Below are 17390 nucleotides of genomic sequence, written 5' to 3'. Positions count from 1 at the left end.
GAAGGAAAATCTCTCCCAGGACTCTCAGGAGTGGGGCATGTACAATCAGCACGGCATCATCAGTTCAAAACCCTACAGTCTGACACAAAGCCAGGATCTGTGGCTGCTTACAGTGGTGCCCATGGCCACTGCTGCCACTGCTGTTCTTGGCCCCACTGCCACCAGTGAGTGGTGCCTGACAAAAGGAACTGTGGAAACGCTTTGCTGTATTCCACCGCAACTGCTGGCCAGTTCCGGAAAGCCGTACTGAAACTGAAATGAGGTAGGAAAATCACTGATCTCCCAACAGCTGCAACTGGCAAAAATCTCCAGTTTATGCCCCTGAATGGTACGACCCAGTAATGTTGTGCAGTGGCATTTGTTCAGCCCTGACTCATAGACAGAAGAATGCCACTGAATGAATCACCAGCAGCATTTTCCGCAGTATCTAACGAGGTAGCTCATCCAAATATTGATCAGTCCCAAGTCTCTCTAGTTTTTGAGATCTGAGATACCATAGTCTATCATGCTATTCACCAGTAAAATTCTGCATTTGGGAAAGGGGGCCTAGAGTGAAAAACCAGGAGATGACCAAACATGGGTTGGTGCATCCTTGGTTGACAGGAGATACCTTCTGCCCACTGTGAAGCTGTAAAAGCTATATGAACACTGCTGAAATGTAAGAGAAATAGGAACTTAGTGAGTAACTAACAGAGAGCTTTAAGGCAAATTAACAAAACCACTTTATAAAACATCTCATTATGTTTGGTCCACCGCTGCAGAAGGTCATGAAGCCAAACACTGTGGTAAAATAATTTTGATCCATAATGGCTGAAAGGACAAACATTAAGCAAAGGATAATCACAAATTAGCATTCAGAACACCAGCTGAACATTGCAGGTGCTGAGGGAAGATAGTTTCTCCCTGCATAAGTTCCTAGAAAAGCACGTTTCTCCCCTTTCCTCTCAGATGTTGGACACTACGTACTTCAGCAGCAGGCAGTGCCCACAGTCCTGTTCTGCTCAGCCTCAGTCCTTTGACTTTCACTGTGGTAATGGCTGTATAGGAAAGAGGCAGCCCTTCCTACCTGTCACTCTACCCAGCAAGAGCCCAGTCTGGGCAAGCAGGCTGATTTGATTTGAGTTGCATGTTACAGGAATTACTACTGCAGTAACCACCCAAAACAGTGGAGGAGAAGCCTTACAAGAAGCAGTGCAAATGCATCAGTGAGGCGGCTTTGGTGCCCAGTATCTCCACACAACACACCTCTTCTGTCCCAAGTGACTACCGTAACTGATGGAACCCAAAGTCATGGACTACATGAACTCAAAGGACATTTTATGGACATTTTGTAAGGGTGATCCATTGACTAATGGAATAACATCTGTGTGTTACATCGAATTATGGGAAGAAGAGTGGTGGTTAGTGCAGTTGTATTGAATAACGCGGGGCCTGGGCATAGTGTAAATGGTAGGGAACAAGGAGTGCAACATATGCGGGGTGTGGCTGGGGTAAATTTCTTCACAGTGGCTATGTGAAGGGCTGTGTTTTGGGTTTGCGCTGAAAACAGAGCTGATAATGTAGGGATGGTTTTGTTATTTCTAAGCAGGGCTTACACAACCAAGCCCTGACCCCAGATCCCAGTAGAGGGCTAAGGTCAAGGCCCCGGTCCGGCCGAAGCCCGACCCCACTGACCCCACTGACCCCACTGACCCCACTGACCCCACTGACCGCTTCCCGCTCTCCCGCACGCCCCGCCCCCTCCGACCCGACCACGCCCCCCGCAGGCCCCGCCCCGCCCCACAGAAGCCACGCCCACCTGCCATGACCACGCCCCTCCCTCCGGCCGGCGCCCCCGCCCGCCCGCACGGGAGGACTTCGCGCAGGCGCACTGCGCGCTGGTGCCAACTGCCCCCTCGCGGCCCCCCTAGCCCTCCCCAAAGATGGCGGCCGCGCGCCGCTGGGCGAGGCAGCGGTCAGCGCTGAGGCGGTGGGGCGGGGGCGGCGGCGGGAGCGGGGGGCAGTGACAGGTGCGGGGAGGGCAGAAAGAAGCGGCGGAGCGGCGGCAGCCGGAGCGCAGGTACCTCGGGTGGGCGGGCAAAGGGGTGGGGGAAGCGCCGCCCCTGCCCGAGCTGCGCCATCGGGAACTCCCCCCCGGCGCTCCCCGCCCCGGCGCCGCTGCCCGCTGGCGGCGGAGCGCGGACTGTTAGCCGGGAGAGCCGCGGGGCCATGGCGGTGAGTAGGCGCTGATGGTGAACCGCCGCCTTCCCCTCCGCGGGGCGGCGAGAGGGGTGCGAGGGAACCGGGGCAGCGCCGCTACCTGCCCCCGGTGCCTGAGGAGCGGCGCTCCCCGCCGGGAAGAACCGGGAGCCGGCGCCTCCGACGGAGCCCCGCGAAAGAAACTTTGTGTCTCCCTCCCCTCCGTCGCTCGGAGGTGCCTCTGCCGGCCGGGGCGCGGGGATCCGCCCGCTGTCAGCGCCGGGCTGCGGCGCGGCGGCCGCGGGAGGAGGCGGTGGTTGAGCCGGAGAAAGAAGCAGATGCGGAGCGCGACCAGAACAGCTGAGCCGGCTGTGACAGGCGGGGAGGAGAAGGCAGTGGTGGTGTTCGACACCTCTTTCTCGTTGTTGTTGTTGTTATTGGTGTTGCTCTCCGCCTAAGCCGTAAAGGTTCCCTCGTAACGCCCAGCTAAAGGGATTGAGCTTCTCTATGTAGGTAAAATAATCTTCCCGAAAACACGGTAATCATCTTGCTGACTGCTAGCAGAGGTATTATTCTTTCAGCCAGATTTACTCCCGATTCCCCCCTCCCAGAGTATCGCCCAACCTAAACAGAAACTTTTCGTTGCTTACGGGCAACTTAGAAAGTGAAACCAACTAAAAGCAAAATTGAAACTTTTCAGCTGATTTTTATTGTGCGAAGTAAAGAAAATAAGCAGTAGAAACAAGGGAAAATACATTTGGTAGGAGCAAATGTTATAAATGGCACCTCAAGATGTGTTAGTCATTTGTTTAACCCTATCAAAGGCAATTTATTAGCCACCTTGGATGTCAAGTGTTACTCTAGAACATTTCGTGTTATGAAGTAATTTCTGAGAAATGTTATTTGTTTTTAGAATTTAAGTCTGCATTTGATCAAATACATACCTGTTTAGAAATGCCTTAAATTTTCAAGGAGACTTAAAATCTCTAAATTTTTGCTGCTGAGTACTTGGCAGCTTCTGTCTCAGAAGCTGTAGGACCCAGTCCTGCTAAGCTTTCTGCTTAAAAGAAGCTATTTTGTTGTTATGGCAATGGGAAACTTTATGCTTTACACAGCATAGAAATTTAACTGATGTGAATCTGCATCCATAATGTGTTTATTTTCTGTGTTGTGAAATAGCATGAGTCACAGCAAATCAGTGGTCCTTAAAATTCAGAGGATGATCGGTTACATTTTTTCTGCCTCTTTTTCATTTCTTAAGGAAATGGTCTCAAAGAATTACGAAATTTAATCACATGATGAATGGGGAAGTAGCAGGCTGCCAGGTAGGGAGAAAGCTGTACACACATGTGAAAGTCAGGAATATCTGAGGATCTCTAGCACTCAATGTTGGCAAATTGGATAGAGTTCTTGACAGCCAGTGTTTCTACTAAGCATGAGGGAGCAGGAAGGGTGCTGGTCAAGTTTGAAAACACAGCATCTAGTCTAGATTCACTCTCTGTACATAAGTCATCTTGACACACATGTGTTGAATCTGGGAGTTGTTTTGGCAAACTACACCAGAATGATTTTTCTGGTGACTTTGAGGGGAAAAATTGATGTGCTGTATCAATTCCATTGGGGCACTGGACACTGATTTTTGGCAGATGAAGCACTGGTTAAGAGAGACACAGATCCTTGTCCTCAGAAAGGCCAGGACTCAGTGATCTGTTGCTTAGGTCACTTGGTCAGGAGGTGAGCAATCTCCTTTGAGCAGAGTCACAGGCTGATTACTGTAGATGATGATAATATTAAAGCAGAATTAGATGAGTGTCTCAGGGGTTTTTTTCAGGGCAAATGGAGCTCTTCTGAGGCTTTTTGCTGTATGACAAGCTCTAGATGTATGAGTTACATGAGGCTCAGGTCATTACACCCAGCACTAAAGTTACCTGATTTCAGTCCATTAAGGACATTTCTGCCTTTTTCAAGTTGGAGTTTCTACTAGTTTGTGAACTTAAAACTCAAAAGCTTTAGATTTTTATAGGCAATGATGTAATGGAGCTGCAGAAACTTGAATTATGATTTGGACTAATAACTCATTTGCTTTGGGCTGTGAGTCCTGTGGATCTTGGGATGCTTTTCTTTGTTATTCTTTGTCTTGTGGCCATTTAATTTTACTTGAATTTGGACCTCCATCGGCTAACTCAGTGTTATGATGATCATTTTGGCTCAAGATCTCAAAGAGATCTTTTATAATTGTTCTTGCTGCTTTAACTGCTTAACTGAACATGTTTCTGCAGTGTTCTGTCTTAGGACTTAAGGAAAACTCTTAAAGCCTGACTTTAGGAGAGGTTCACTTTTTCATCCTTGTCAGTGCTTTCTCATAAATAGCTTTAACATCTAAATGCTTTTAGACGATGCCACAATTTACCCTGCTGGCAGGTCACTTCTGAAATAGCGTATGCTGTTGTACACATGGTGGTCCCGAGAAATATTGAATGCTGGGAAGGTGTTAAGTGCTGGTGTTCTGATTGTCTGTTCATGCCTCTGTCAGTGACAAATCCCGTAACCCAGCCCTGGCCCCCTTTTTGGGTGGATCTGGCAAATATTTAGTCTTGTTCATTCCCAGACAGACAGATACTAGAGGAGACAGTTTTTGTGAAGATGCAGGCCTACTTCCTAGATAGTGTTGTCTGCATCCATTGATGTTCCTTGTCAGTGCCTTCTGAAACCTCAGGAATTCTTATCTTCCTGTAGCAACTTTGTATCTTTTTTGACCTCCAGCATCTAATTGTCGTGGGGTTTTCTAGTTCAGTCTCTGCCAAAATGTCTACAGATAATGTCATGTTCCATCAGTGCGTTTCAGTTATCTAGAATATGAATTGGATTCTCTCTGTCATAGGTGTCAATAACACTTCTATATTTTATCATGGATTTCTTTGAGACTGTTGGCTTGGGGAAATTCCCAGGCAATTTGTAGTAAAATTCAACTTCACTGCAATTTAGAGTGCATGAGTTGAATTGAGAGCCATTGTTTTTCCTGTAGGACCAAATCTCAGTAGAAATGGATTTGCCTTAGATGGTCAAGTCTTTAGCTTAACTAAAAGATACTGTCTGTATCTCAGGAAAGCGATAATAGTTTGGAATGAGTACACTGCTGCTTTTTCTGTTCAGCAAACATGAACAATGTTTATTTGGCTCATGGGGCCTATGTTTCCTGAGCTACAGAAATGACTGGCTTTTTGCTTGTTCTTTGCCATATACAGTAAACCTTGAGCTTCCTTAATGCTGATGTTCACTTGATGTCAATAGAAAAACACTAGCAGCCTTTTTCTTAATCTTGGCTATTCATGAAGTTTAATGGTTGTGTTTATGTCTAGTAGTATTTTGGATTGTCATCCTGAGGTCCGTATTTTGTAGGGCTGATGAGGTAGCAGGATGTTTAGGAAATGTCTGTAACACTTAATACTATTACATGTTTCTTTCAGGTTGTCATCTTTAATTGTTCCCATTAATTTACATTTGGTTTCAGATAGAACAAATATTTTTGAAGTCATTTTGTTTGCCCCCCAGAAATCTGGTCCCATTCCAGCTGCTGTCACACTCTTGAGCCTGTAACCACTGAAAATCTGCAGACTTTTTGTTAACCTGTCAGAGATGACTTTAATGAAATGTAAATTAAGATAGAATTTGTTATGCTCTTTTGTCAATAATTAAATAGAAATTTTCTATTTAAAGCTGTTCCTTTCATGGTGGACTCTTGATGTACTCTCTTGTTAGGTTATGCACCTTTTCTTGGTTGTGTTGGTGATCTGTTGTGGTTACAACACATGCTGCAGAAACTGTTGCTCTTCACTTTGATGGCTCAGTTGTGTAGAGGACTGTGTTATTGCTCTTCTTGGATGTATTGATTTAGAAGGCTTTTGTAGTCAGAATTGCAGTACCTCAGGAACAGAGTATCCTTTTATTTTCTAAATTCTGTATTAAAACTTTAGCACCATGCTCATTAGTGATGATTTCACAGCACATTTCTAAGTGAGTTAGACTGGACATGCTTAGCGCTCTTTGTTCATGGCTCCAAGTAAACTTTCACTGTTTATATCTAGGCAAGCACATTTGTTGGCTTCAATCTCACTAGACCTACCAATGTATCTATCAGTTTGCTTAACAGAATTTATATTTTTGTCTCCCTTTAAGTTTTTACTTTTTCAGGATATGTGGACCTTCTGCTCACGCTGCTCTGCAGTCAAAACATCACTTATGTTAACATTGGTACCCTCTCTTTCAGTTTAGTACCTTGGGTGTCAAACACCATCCCAACAGCAGTTTGCAGAACAGGAGCACTGAATATGCCTATACTGTACCTCCCCCCAACTTTGCTGCCAGAGTTGTTCCAAAGCATTTAAGACAGATGAAAAGATACGCTGCAAAATTCTGCTTTTAAAGACAGTGGAAGAATATTGTACCTTATTATATATTTAATTACTTGGGGCATAGCAAGTTGTCAAAGATGAAATTATCTGCAAGTTTGCAATCCCAGTTTGACCAGAAGAGGTAGTTTTTATTAGCCATTAATAAGAGGAGCACAGCACTTTCTAAGATGTAATAAATGTCTTTAACAAGGTCCAAAAGTATTTATACTTTGACAGGTATGGATAGATAGTAACTTTATTCTGTAACTGGGAGTGAAAAGGAATACGCAGGGCACGAATGTTAACTTTACCTTCTGTATAACAGTTCTTTTTGAATTTGCTTTGGGTTTTTTGTACCTTGGTTGAATTTAAATCTGTGAAGCTCAGCTCTTATTTGCTTTTGATTTTGAATAGCTTGAAGTGAAAATGCACTTAGCAAACCTAGAGCTTTACTGTTACCGGCAGTAAAAAGTAAAAAAACTCTGTAGTTCACAAGTGTAAATACTCCCTTGTAAATGGGATAGAGTTTCCCCAGTGTATAGACCCAGTGTCTGTGGTATACAGGATCCTACAAGCATGGGCTGCTGCCCAGCTGTTGTCTCATTTGCCCTTGCTAACATAGTATACTCCATACCATATTTTACTCCTTTGATTATAAAATAAATCCTTCTTTTCTAACTTCCAGTTTTTAAACTGCAGGGTTTTGTTTTTCATAGTTTGTTGTCCTTTTAACTGGAAGAACTGTATCTACTAGATGACTTCACAGAAGGAAATTGAGACAACAGAATGGCAAGTGGACTAATTTTCCTCTGTGGTAGAGGAACACATTTTAGGTAGAGATAGCAAATCAGGTAGTAATGAGCTGAAAAAAGTGTGCATGGAGCTGGAAACTTATTTGTAAGCAAAAATTTAATGGATAAGAAGGTTCAGCACAAACTTTGGTGACCTGCAATGCCTTGGCAATGAGAGGGGGCCATGACTATAACTATGCATTAATATTTCAAAATACATATTGGTAGGCTGTTAGGGGACTTTCTACAGTAAGAATAAATGTCATAAAACACAAGAGTTACCACACCTCTGCAAATCTTGTAGAGTCTCTTAAATGTAAATGGGGAAGATGACACTGTAAGACAAGTGTTTACCCGTTTAGTCTAGTATGAAAGTGGATTGAAGATGTTGAAATGAAGTACTAAGAAGTTAGGACTAAAAGAAGCTGTGGAAGTGAGTAGTGACTGTTGGCAATGTTAAGTCTTAGGTGCAGCTGAAATTTATATTGTTTTAATTTTTTCAGGTTTGCTAATAACTTGTCTGCCCCCATTTAAGAATATCAGTATATATGCACATTCCACTCAGTGGTGGCATTTCAATGGTGAGGATAAGTTACCATAAATCAAGCAATAGATCTTGAAAGTACCCCAGTACATTTAAGTATGTACATCATGGCAATACAGCTCAAAACAAATCAGTTTCTGACTTTGTGACTGTATTGTTGTTATAACAAATAGATAGCTTTTCAGTGTTGCAACTTCATACGGAAAACAGGAAGCTGAGAGCAGCTTTGTCCTCTTGACTTGATTGGGCAATCAAACTAGTTGGTCCCACAGTGCTTTGATTAACTAAAATTTTTCTAGGAGGGTGGTGTAGAACTTGGGAGAAGGGAGAATATCATTTGAGTAACCCACTCTTGTTTTGCTGGTCTTCACCTTCAGTAGCTGCAGACACTCCTCCACTGGAGAACTCTTGCATGAGGAGCTCATTCAGACTTCACAAGTTGCATTCAGGTTGAGATGCTGATTGACTGTTCTGCTTTTTTTTATTTTTTCTATGGGGTACAAGTAACTGCTTCAGTACCATTGTGGCTGAGTTCTAATGCACTATTAGGAAAGTGAAGCACCTAGCAGGGTGCCTCTTGACCTTTCTTACTATCATAGTCTGTAACTTCATGAATGTGGTGCATTGAGACTGGCAGAAGCAGTTCCTCTTGAAGCACTTCCTCTCTGTTTATTCCTACACGTAGCATCCGTTTGTTTATTTGCAAAAATGAAATTGACCAGGAAACTTCTGTGTTAAAACTGACAAATTCTTATATGACTAATTTTAAATTGCATCTGTTTGTTGACCACTTGCTGGCAGTGGTGGAAGTGGGATCTGCTAGAATGATTTAGCAGAACTGATTTAGAGCAGTTTAAATTCTTGATAATAGAATTCGCTTCAAATCTGTTTGTTAGGCCTCAAAAGACCTTCTTTTTTGGTGAATTTTTACTCTTGGGAAGTAGTTTTCATATGTCTGTCTTGATTTGTCATGTTCTGTTCTGTTGTCCTGTTCCTTATGGAAGCAGAGATCTGCAGCTTTTCCAAAAGAATCAGTGGAGAGAAATTTTGAAGTCTTAGTTTTGTAGCCTCATTGATCCTACGTCACCTTACATTTGGATAGCGCAGTTTTCATTTTTCAGAATGGGCAGGAAAAAGCTGTTTCATACAAGTTTTTTAGAAGCTGCTCATTCTGCTTGAGTCATGCACTCTTTGTAGCTCCAATACCAGCAGCTGTCTCTGCAATAAATTTATCTCACTGACCAGGTGCAGGCATTAATAAAAATATATCCATGTTTTTAGTTTGCGCTAAAGGTATCATGTGAAAAATTGTTTTGGAAATTTGTACTTGCTACTCATAACCTCTGAGAAAAGGGAGTCAATAACAAATGAGGAAGTAGCTTGATTCTTGGCATTGAATTTGCTTGTTTTCTCAAAAACTAAGCATGTTATTAAACAGAAATGAAGGCAAGAGTAATAGTTAAGTGGGAAAGGCCAAGTTGGTTTTGAAGCCATGTGATTTTCAGAAAACAAACTGAAGGAAATCCAGTCCTGGCAGAAGCTTAGAAGAATCTAGTTTGGCTGGTATAAAAGTAAAACTAGGAGGGTTTAAGGAAATTCTTGAGAGTTACAAAAGTGTAAAACAAAACATAGTTTAGATCAACGTAGCATAAATAAAGAATTGTGTTGTAGATCTTTTACAAGTGGTGCAAAAAATACACTATGCAGTTCATTCTCCTCATTTCTTCTTGAGGATGATTCCTGTGAGTATCTAAATGGAAGTTGTTCTCCAAGACAAAGCAGGTCACAGTATTGCAGCCTGTGTGTGTCAGTGCATTGGATTAATGTACCTGCTAAAGACTAGGCATAGGTTTGCCCCCGACTGTTGACAGTTTGCTCATTGATTGTAAAATGCACACTATCAAATTAGTTCCAAATAAAATTAACAGATTAATTCCAATTTGTGTTAGGTTTGCACTTACCACTTACTAAAAGCTACAGAACCAGTTTAGACTTCTTTGAAGGTATAAGAGGGAGGGGTAAATAGGTGGGAAGTACTGAATTCTTCATAGGCAACAGCTTCAAGTTATATGTACTTCATCCAGATAAGGTTTGTGGATGTTTTTTTATAATACAATAATGACAACAACATTTAAAACCAGAATGTGGTGTTTTGAAGTAGTCTTGGTTGCACTGGTCTTGCTGTGTACAGTCAAGCGTTCAGCACTTGTACTGGGCAAGCTGAGGTACTAAATGTCCATGAACATATTGTGCCTTTACGGATGACTGGTTTATCACTGTCTAGTTTTTCCTCTATGCAGTCTTCACCTTCAAAAGTTTAGTTTCCTACATCAGCTACTATTAAAAACTTAGCCTCTTTGGCTCAGATTCAAAAACTGCTGGCTCATAAATACAAATGCATTAAACTTGAACAGCTGGGGTATTTCCAATTATCTACTATGCATTCTCTTATAGGTTATAGTACCCATGGCATGAATGCATGAACTGCATTTGAAACTGCTCCTAAATCATTGCGCTTTAGAGTCTGGAGTATGAAGGTAACCTGAAATAAGTATTAATTTACTGTAGCACACTAAACTCCTGCAGTGCTAAGGCTTGCCGTTGTAGGGCTTGGCCATTCTCGCTCTGAGTAGAGCGGGTGGTGATGATTGGGCGTGAGTTAGATCTGGTAACTGTTGGCTGTTGACATGCAACTTGAATTTGCTCAGCAGTCAGTATTTACTTCATAAGAGTACTGCATTAATTTTACACCTTTTAGTGTTCACCTTCTGGTGGTAACATAGTTTGAACAGAGTTGTGTATTGTGTTTCTCAGACTTTGAGAATTACGTTGAGTGAGTGTCTGTGACAACACTTGAAGTATTTCCATAGTCATGGTAGATGTTGTAGATTCTTCTTTTTTGATAGGAACTTCCAGTGCTTATTAAAACCTTTTGCGTATCTTCACTCTTAAGTGACTGTCAGACTTTGTTGATTTAGTTCATGAAACGATACTATTTTTATAATTTTCCTGTATTGCCTATCTGTGACTTTAGTATTATGACCAGCACTGAAGGGAATAGTCATTTCATTTTCAACGTACTTAAAAGGAGATTGACAAATTAGTGAAGGAGAAATGTTCCACAGAACACCTTTCTTCTAACAAAAAATAACCCTTCTCTGTTCCGTTGAAAAATATTTTATCAAGTGTCCCAGGAAAATATTTCTAAAACAGGAAAAATACTTTATCAGGAGCAAAGTGTATATTTTAAATAAATTGCATATTAATTGAAATAATTAGTTCAGAACTGAAAAAGAAAAGCTGATTTACTGTAATTGCCACATCTGAAACTCTTTGACTGGAAAATGTGGTAAATGTACAGGGAGGGGGAGAAATTAAAATCCTTCTGCTCAGTTCTGATTCTTAAAAACAAACACAAAACTCTTCAGCATGCTTCATGACTTTAATAGCTCAGCTACAACCTTATGGATCTCTGGGTAATTATATTCTAATACATTTCTACACCAGCTGCATCACTCTATCTGAGCTTTTTCCAGTAGTGCATTAAGTGATATTACTAACATCTGTTGTATATTGTTCTTTCAACTTCACCCTTGGGCTGCGTTGGAATATTAAAGAATTTTCCTCATTTTAGCATATTTGTACATCTTGGGCACTTCTATTTGTCCACTCTTGTCTCATAAGTTCTGAACTGGATGGCTGATTTGACAGATTGGAAGGAATTAGTAATTTTTACAAGTATCTCCTGCCTGACAACTTCAGACATTTTAAGGACTGTAGAATATAATAAAGAATAAATTTATCTCACAGTAGGCACCAAAGAATGGACATGGTGTGTGTTTACTTATAAATGTCTCAATCACAGGAAAAGTTTAAATAGTAGCTTGCATCTTCTTGAAAAGAAGAGTCAGATGTGAGGCTCCAATCTATATAAAATAGGGCTTTTTTGCTTCAGCCATTTGAAAGGTGTTTGTTTTTCAAGTGCATCTGCTGTCTTCATGTTGGAGAAGGCAGAATCAAAGCATTTCATGCATTAGGATTGGGTGATGGTTTTATGGTCTTTTTGGTTCTGTAAATTCATTCCTTGGCCTTCGGCAAAACCTAAGAAGTGTTGTCCCCTGTTCAGAGAAGCTTTCCTTTCTTACTGGAAGTTATCTGGACTGGAGGATGAGGCTTGCCTGTGGTTCCTGGGGGAACATAGCTGCATGAAGACCCAGGTGAATAAGGAATGCATACCTGCTCTGCTGTGCTGAGCCCACTGGGAAAACACAGCTTACGGCAACCTTGAATTGGCAGCTGTAATATGATACTGGTTGAAGCATGTATGAAACTGCAGTACTGACAAAGAAATCATAGAAAAGCCCTGGTTTTTTTTACTTCTTGTGTAAGAGCAATATGCAGTTTGGAAACATTTAATATTGATTTCATTAAGCCCGTTTCTTACATTGCACCCTTCTATGTCAAATGCTTTTGTTTTGTCCCTGCTTAAACTTCTGTCCTTGTGTTGTATAGAATCAAGGCTCTTGTGAACAGCTGTCTGGAGTAATAAAAGTTTGTGTCTGTTGTTCACTAGATTTGACAGAATAAGGATGTGAAAGAGTATTAAGTTGCTGTAAGCATTGTGATGATAAGTAGGTAGGTAGAGAAGCAGTACTCTGTAAATTATAAAACCGAGGAGAAAAATAATGCAAGTTTCTCCTTCAGTTAGGCACCAGCAGTACCACTGTGGAGTGTGGCCTTGTAAGTCCTCTAGTTGTGGGAAAATCAATTAATTATATTTTGTATCAAACTCAGTAACCAGAAGCAGTGAATCGCTAGGAAAGGAGTGGTCCATATGTTTTTCTTGTACACAGCACTGTTATTAGCTATCACTGCATTTGTCATAGTAGTGCCTACATCCCAGCTGAACTGGAAAGCCTGTTTGTGTAGGATGTTTAATGCAGAAATGTAACTTTTTAATTTGTAAGTATCCTCTAATGCAGCCTTCCTCTTCTTCTTAGGAGAAAGGCCAGATTATAAAGCAGTTCTGTTGTGGAGAGAGTTATGGGTATGTCTTCCAAAGTTTGAGTCTTAAGTGTCCAAGTTTGAGTTTTGATTACCAGTGTCATTGCTGCTTTGAAATTTTAATTGAGAATCTGACAGCTTTTAAGAGCTTGGAGGCAAACTATGGTCCCCTCTCTGGGTTCTGATCTACTGTAAACCATTTAACTTCGGCATTATGTGTTGTATTTTGTTTGACAGATATTCTGAAATTCATAAGAGAATTCTGCTTGACAGGGCCTTTGGAGATTGCCTTCTTCAGCCCTTTGTTAGGACCTTGCCATGGTCAGGTTTTGATTTTCTACAGCACTGGTCTCCAAATGTTTTGATCATGCACTCCATAAGTAAAGATGTTTGACTGTGCACCTCCAATGTATGTAATCTTTTTAATTATATGCATATGCTACTCTCTTAATTTATGTATACTCTAAAGCATACTCAAAAATTTAAAAAAAGGATAAGATAGAGATGAAAACCACTATTTAAAAGGGGGCTTTTTTCAGTAACAAAAAATATTTTCTTCTCACATGCCAAGAGTTTGACTTGTGCTGGGGTGTGTTTACCCCTCTTTGGAGACTACTGATCTACAGGATTAAGAATTTTGCAACCTCTCAGGGCAATGTATGCCAGTGCTACATCACTCTCATTGTCAAGATACCATTTTTTTATCTTTATGAACAGACAGAATTTCCAGTGGTGCAGTGCATGCCCATCACAGAATCATAGAATATGCTGAGTTGGAAGGCACCTGTCATGATCATAGAGTCCAACTCTTGGCGCTGCCCAGGACACCCCAGGAGTCATGCCTTGTGTCTGGGAGTGTTGTCCAAACACTTGTACTTTTGCAACACACAACAGGAAGAGTTTGCTTTAAGGCTCTCAACAAGCATCCTTCAGGTAGTGGTATCCAGCTAGCAGGTGACCCCTGGCTACTCTAGTACTCTTAGCTTCTCCTTGTCTTTCATGGGCCTAAGCCCAGGAACAATCTTTGCAGCATCTCTCTTATACTGGGAGGAGGAGGTGGCTGAGAAGAGAAAAATGAACGCGGTATTCCAGATTCCACCTTATTACCACTGAGTAGCAGGGAATAATTGCCTCCCTCAGCCCATTGGCTGTACTTCTCTGCTAATACGGCCCCGTATGCCTTCCTTGCTACGGGACACATGCTGCTGACTCATGTTGTTTTACCTTGGAGATCCAGCTGATATAATGCTGATGTGTTTTTCAGAGACTATCCTTAAGATCAGCTGCTAGTCTCTTGGAGAGGGAAGTGCTGATCCTTTGCATGTGCAGAGGAAATGTACTGAATGCACTGCCCAATGATCTCAGCCTTACAACACTCCTTAACCCTTAGTGAACAACTGACTTGAGTAAAAAGCAGCGTTCTGTTGTGCTTTACAGCCTGAGGGTAATGCCACAGAAACATTAAGGGATCAAATCTGAAGGCATTTAAGGATTGACTCAGTTAAATTGTCATTACAGTTCAGGAAGACAAACTTGCTTACTGGAGTGTGGGTTGGAACACAGTTCTTGAGCTTTAACATCATTTAGCCTTTTGCCTTGTTAGTGTAATTCATTCCTTAAAGGTTCCTCAGGCATAAGCCCTGGAGTCTGAACAAATCACATCCAGAAAGTTTAGATACCCTCACTTTGTTTCAGCTTTAAAAGGCTTCAGAAAACTCTTTCAAGGTACTTTCAAATTCCTATGATAATAGGGAAAATTAATAGCAGTTCAGGTGGGGGTAGTGGGCAATAGGTAGTTTATAGTGTAAGTCTTGTACAAAGCTTTAACCTACACAATTTGGTTGTAATCTCAAGAGACCCTATGCTTTCTTTGCATTGTAGAACAAACTCAGTGGAGATGCAGTGTAGACTGAGTTTGCAGTCTTGAATTCACTCTGAATGTCTGCTGCTAGTTCAGTATATGCAGTAGCAAGACAAGAAATTAAATAGCTGTTCATGCACAGTTGCTGCTGTGCATGAAGCAGTATAGATTTCTAAATAACCATGCATTTAATGCTCCACCAGTAGCAAATTACTTCTCGGCTGCTTCTGTGCTTAGCAACTGAGAATTACCTATCTAGTCAACTAATGTGTCCTCTTCCTTATCTGGTCCCTTCTAATATGTCCACAAGAATGGTGCAGTGAGTAGGCCTTAAATAAATCCTTTGGTTGATCCCATATGTTATTTTACCCCTTCTGAAGGCTGCTGCATCAAAGTTTTCAATGGTGCAGGAAATCTGACAATAGGCTAGTGAATTGTTTGTAGTGGTTCTGCAGTCTGAACCTTTACCTGTTGTCCAGATGCAAGTTGTTTTTCTTGTGCCCTTTTCATTACCTCATTAAGTCCTGAGTATATCCAGAAGCTAGATGGAGATGGAGGACAGTTACATCATCTGAAGCAGTTTTATGAGGATTAAGACTGAAATTACTGTGTGCACATACTTTGCTTTCAGTATTTTCAGTATAGAACAATATGTTCAAGAAGTTGTTGCTCACACTTGGAACAGTTAGCAGCAATTTTTAGTCAGAAAACTGGAGACAAAGCTTGTGAAGTTACTCCAGTAGAGATGGTAGGTATTTCCAGCCAGAGGCAGGACAAACATCTTCGTCTCCATGTTGCTAAGAGAGGTAGACCTGTTGATATAACTGATAAAACCTTTTGGCAAGCTTGTGTTTGACTGTCCGCTTTTATTATTCTGTCCTTGTCAGAATCAACCCTTCACAGGATTGAGTTCATTCTCTTTAGTTTTAGAAGGAGTAGCTTTACCTTTATGCATTAATACTTATTGCTATGCCTAACTTTTTTAGCTATTCATGCTATTTTAGTTTAGTGAAATGACTCAGTCTCTTATCACTCTCATGACTTGTCATTTCCAGACTTCCTTTTGACTTCATTTTTTTATTTTTCCTGAGAGCCAAGTTAAATAATGTTCTGTAATGAGAAGTCCAGAACTGAGACCTTCCCTTCCTATTGGAAACTCACATGGCTCAACAACTCTGTATTTACTGTTAATATTTAAGTACTTTCCATCCAGTATTAATCCATGTAATATCTGTTCTGTTTTTCTATTGAAGAGAAATGCTCTCTAATGCCAAATAAGATTTTAAGATTGTTTTTCCAGTCCACTTATTAGTACCTTTTCCAGCAATATCCATCACCAGAAGGTTTATATGAAGTTAATTGGACAAGGTTTTTTCAATCAATCTTAATTGTATTTTAGTTCTTTACAAATAACATCCAGTGTTGACCATTTTTATTTGGCCTCAGACTGTTGTTTGCTAACAGGACTAGATTGTCCCTTTTACAACACAGTATTTAATGCCAAACTTCTAGTTTTCTTCCAGACCTCTGAGACTTTCCTAGGACTCAAGTTATTTGCAAGTCTTTTTCAAAGGTCTAGGTAGATATCTTCAAGAGGTCTTGAATGCAAGCTACTGGGATCTGCTGATCTAAAGGTTCTGGCTGCACAGGAGGTCCTTGCATTGAATATGATATAGTTTATTTCCAAGATATGTTTATTGAGCTCTTCTGCTTATCTTGATGCCAACCTTTTGTCCATTTTAGCTGACTTCTCCTCCTGCCGTACATTCTCTCTTTTCAAATTGGTATCTTCCTTTGTCCTCATAGCAAAAAAAAAAGGCACCTGCAATGGCTGAACATACCACATCTTACTGTGTGACCATATTATGTGCACTGACTTTTACGGATTGGTGCCTCTCGACTACTGATGGGGAAAAGGCTTTTGATGAACGTGTAGTATAGACCCACACTGGCGTGAAGTTTAAACCTTTAGTCTTCAAGACTAGTTCAGTGACATTGCAGAGAAATCTAATATTGTGTTGTCAAGAAAACATTTTTTTTTTCCCTAGATTGATTACACAGTCTGACAGGTAGCACTTTTATTATTGTTGTAGAGGGTGTCAGGAACATTCTACATAGTACCTCCTGTCAGGTTTATTGACAAGCAAAATAAATTGTCTCCAGAATAAATCAAATGCTTGAATCCAGACATGGAACTTAGCTGTGTCCCAGTTAAGGCACTAGAGGCTGGGTGCCAAAGGTGGACTACCAACCTAAGCACTTTGGTGTCTGTGGGCACCTAATTTTTGTACAAATCAAATCATTAAACACCTGTGCAAGAGAATGGAAAGCTGCCTGGTGGAGGAGAACCTGGGAGTGCTGGTCAACAGTAGCTGAACATGAGCCAGTGTATGCCCAGGTGGCCAAGAAGGCTGACGGCATCCTGGCCTGTATCAGCAATAGTGTGGTCAGCACGACCAGGGCAGGGATTGTCCCTCTTTACTTGGCACTGGTGAGGCTGCACCTCAAACCTGTGTCCAGTTCTCGGTCCCTCGCTACATGGACATTGATGTGCTGGAGCGTGTCCAGAGAAGGGCAACGGAGCTGGGGAAGGGTCTGGAGCACAAGTCTGGTGAGGAGCA

The 17390-nt window shown here is 41.4% G+C and overlaps 1 protein-coding gene across 3 annotated transcripts in view; it reads left to right on the top strand.

Moving 5' to 3' along the window:
* Positions 1-1987: 1987 nt before the first annotated feature.
* FNDC3A (fibronectin type III domain containing 3A) overlaps positions 1988-17390 on the top strand; it is a 112570-nt gene continuing 97167 nt past the window's right edge. The window contains exon 1 of one of the 3 annotated variants that reach the window (XM_010400431.4): positions 1988-2059. The gene's annotated coding sequence lies outside the window, so the exon portion shown is untranslated. Of the gene's footprint in view, positions 2060-2119; positions 2215-2723; positions 2745-17390 lie in introns of those variants that run through there. The other 2 variants (XM_010400430.4, XM_010400432.4) reach the window with 2 other exon arrangements.

Source organism: Corvus cornix, chromosome 1, assembly GCF_000738735.6.
Source record: "Corvus cornix cornix isolate S_Up_H32 chromosome 1, ASM73873v5, whole genome shotgun sequence".
Taxonomy (NCBI): domain Eukaryota; kingdom Metazoa; phylum Chordata; class Aves; order Passeriformes; family Corvidae; genus Corvus; species Corvus cornix.
This window is presented reverse-complemented; position numbering and strand designations above follow the sequence as displayed.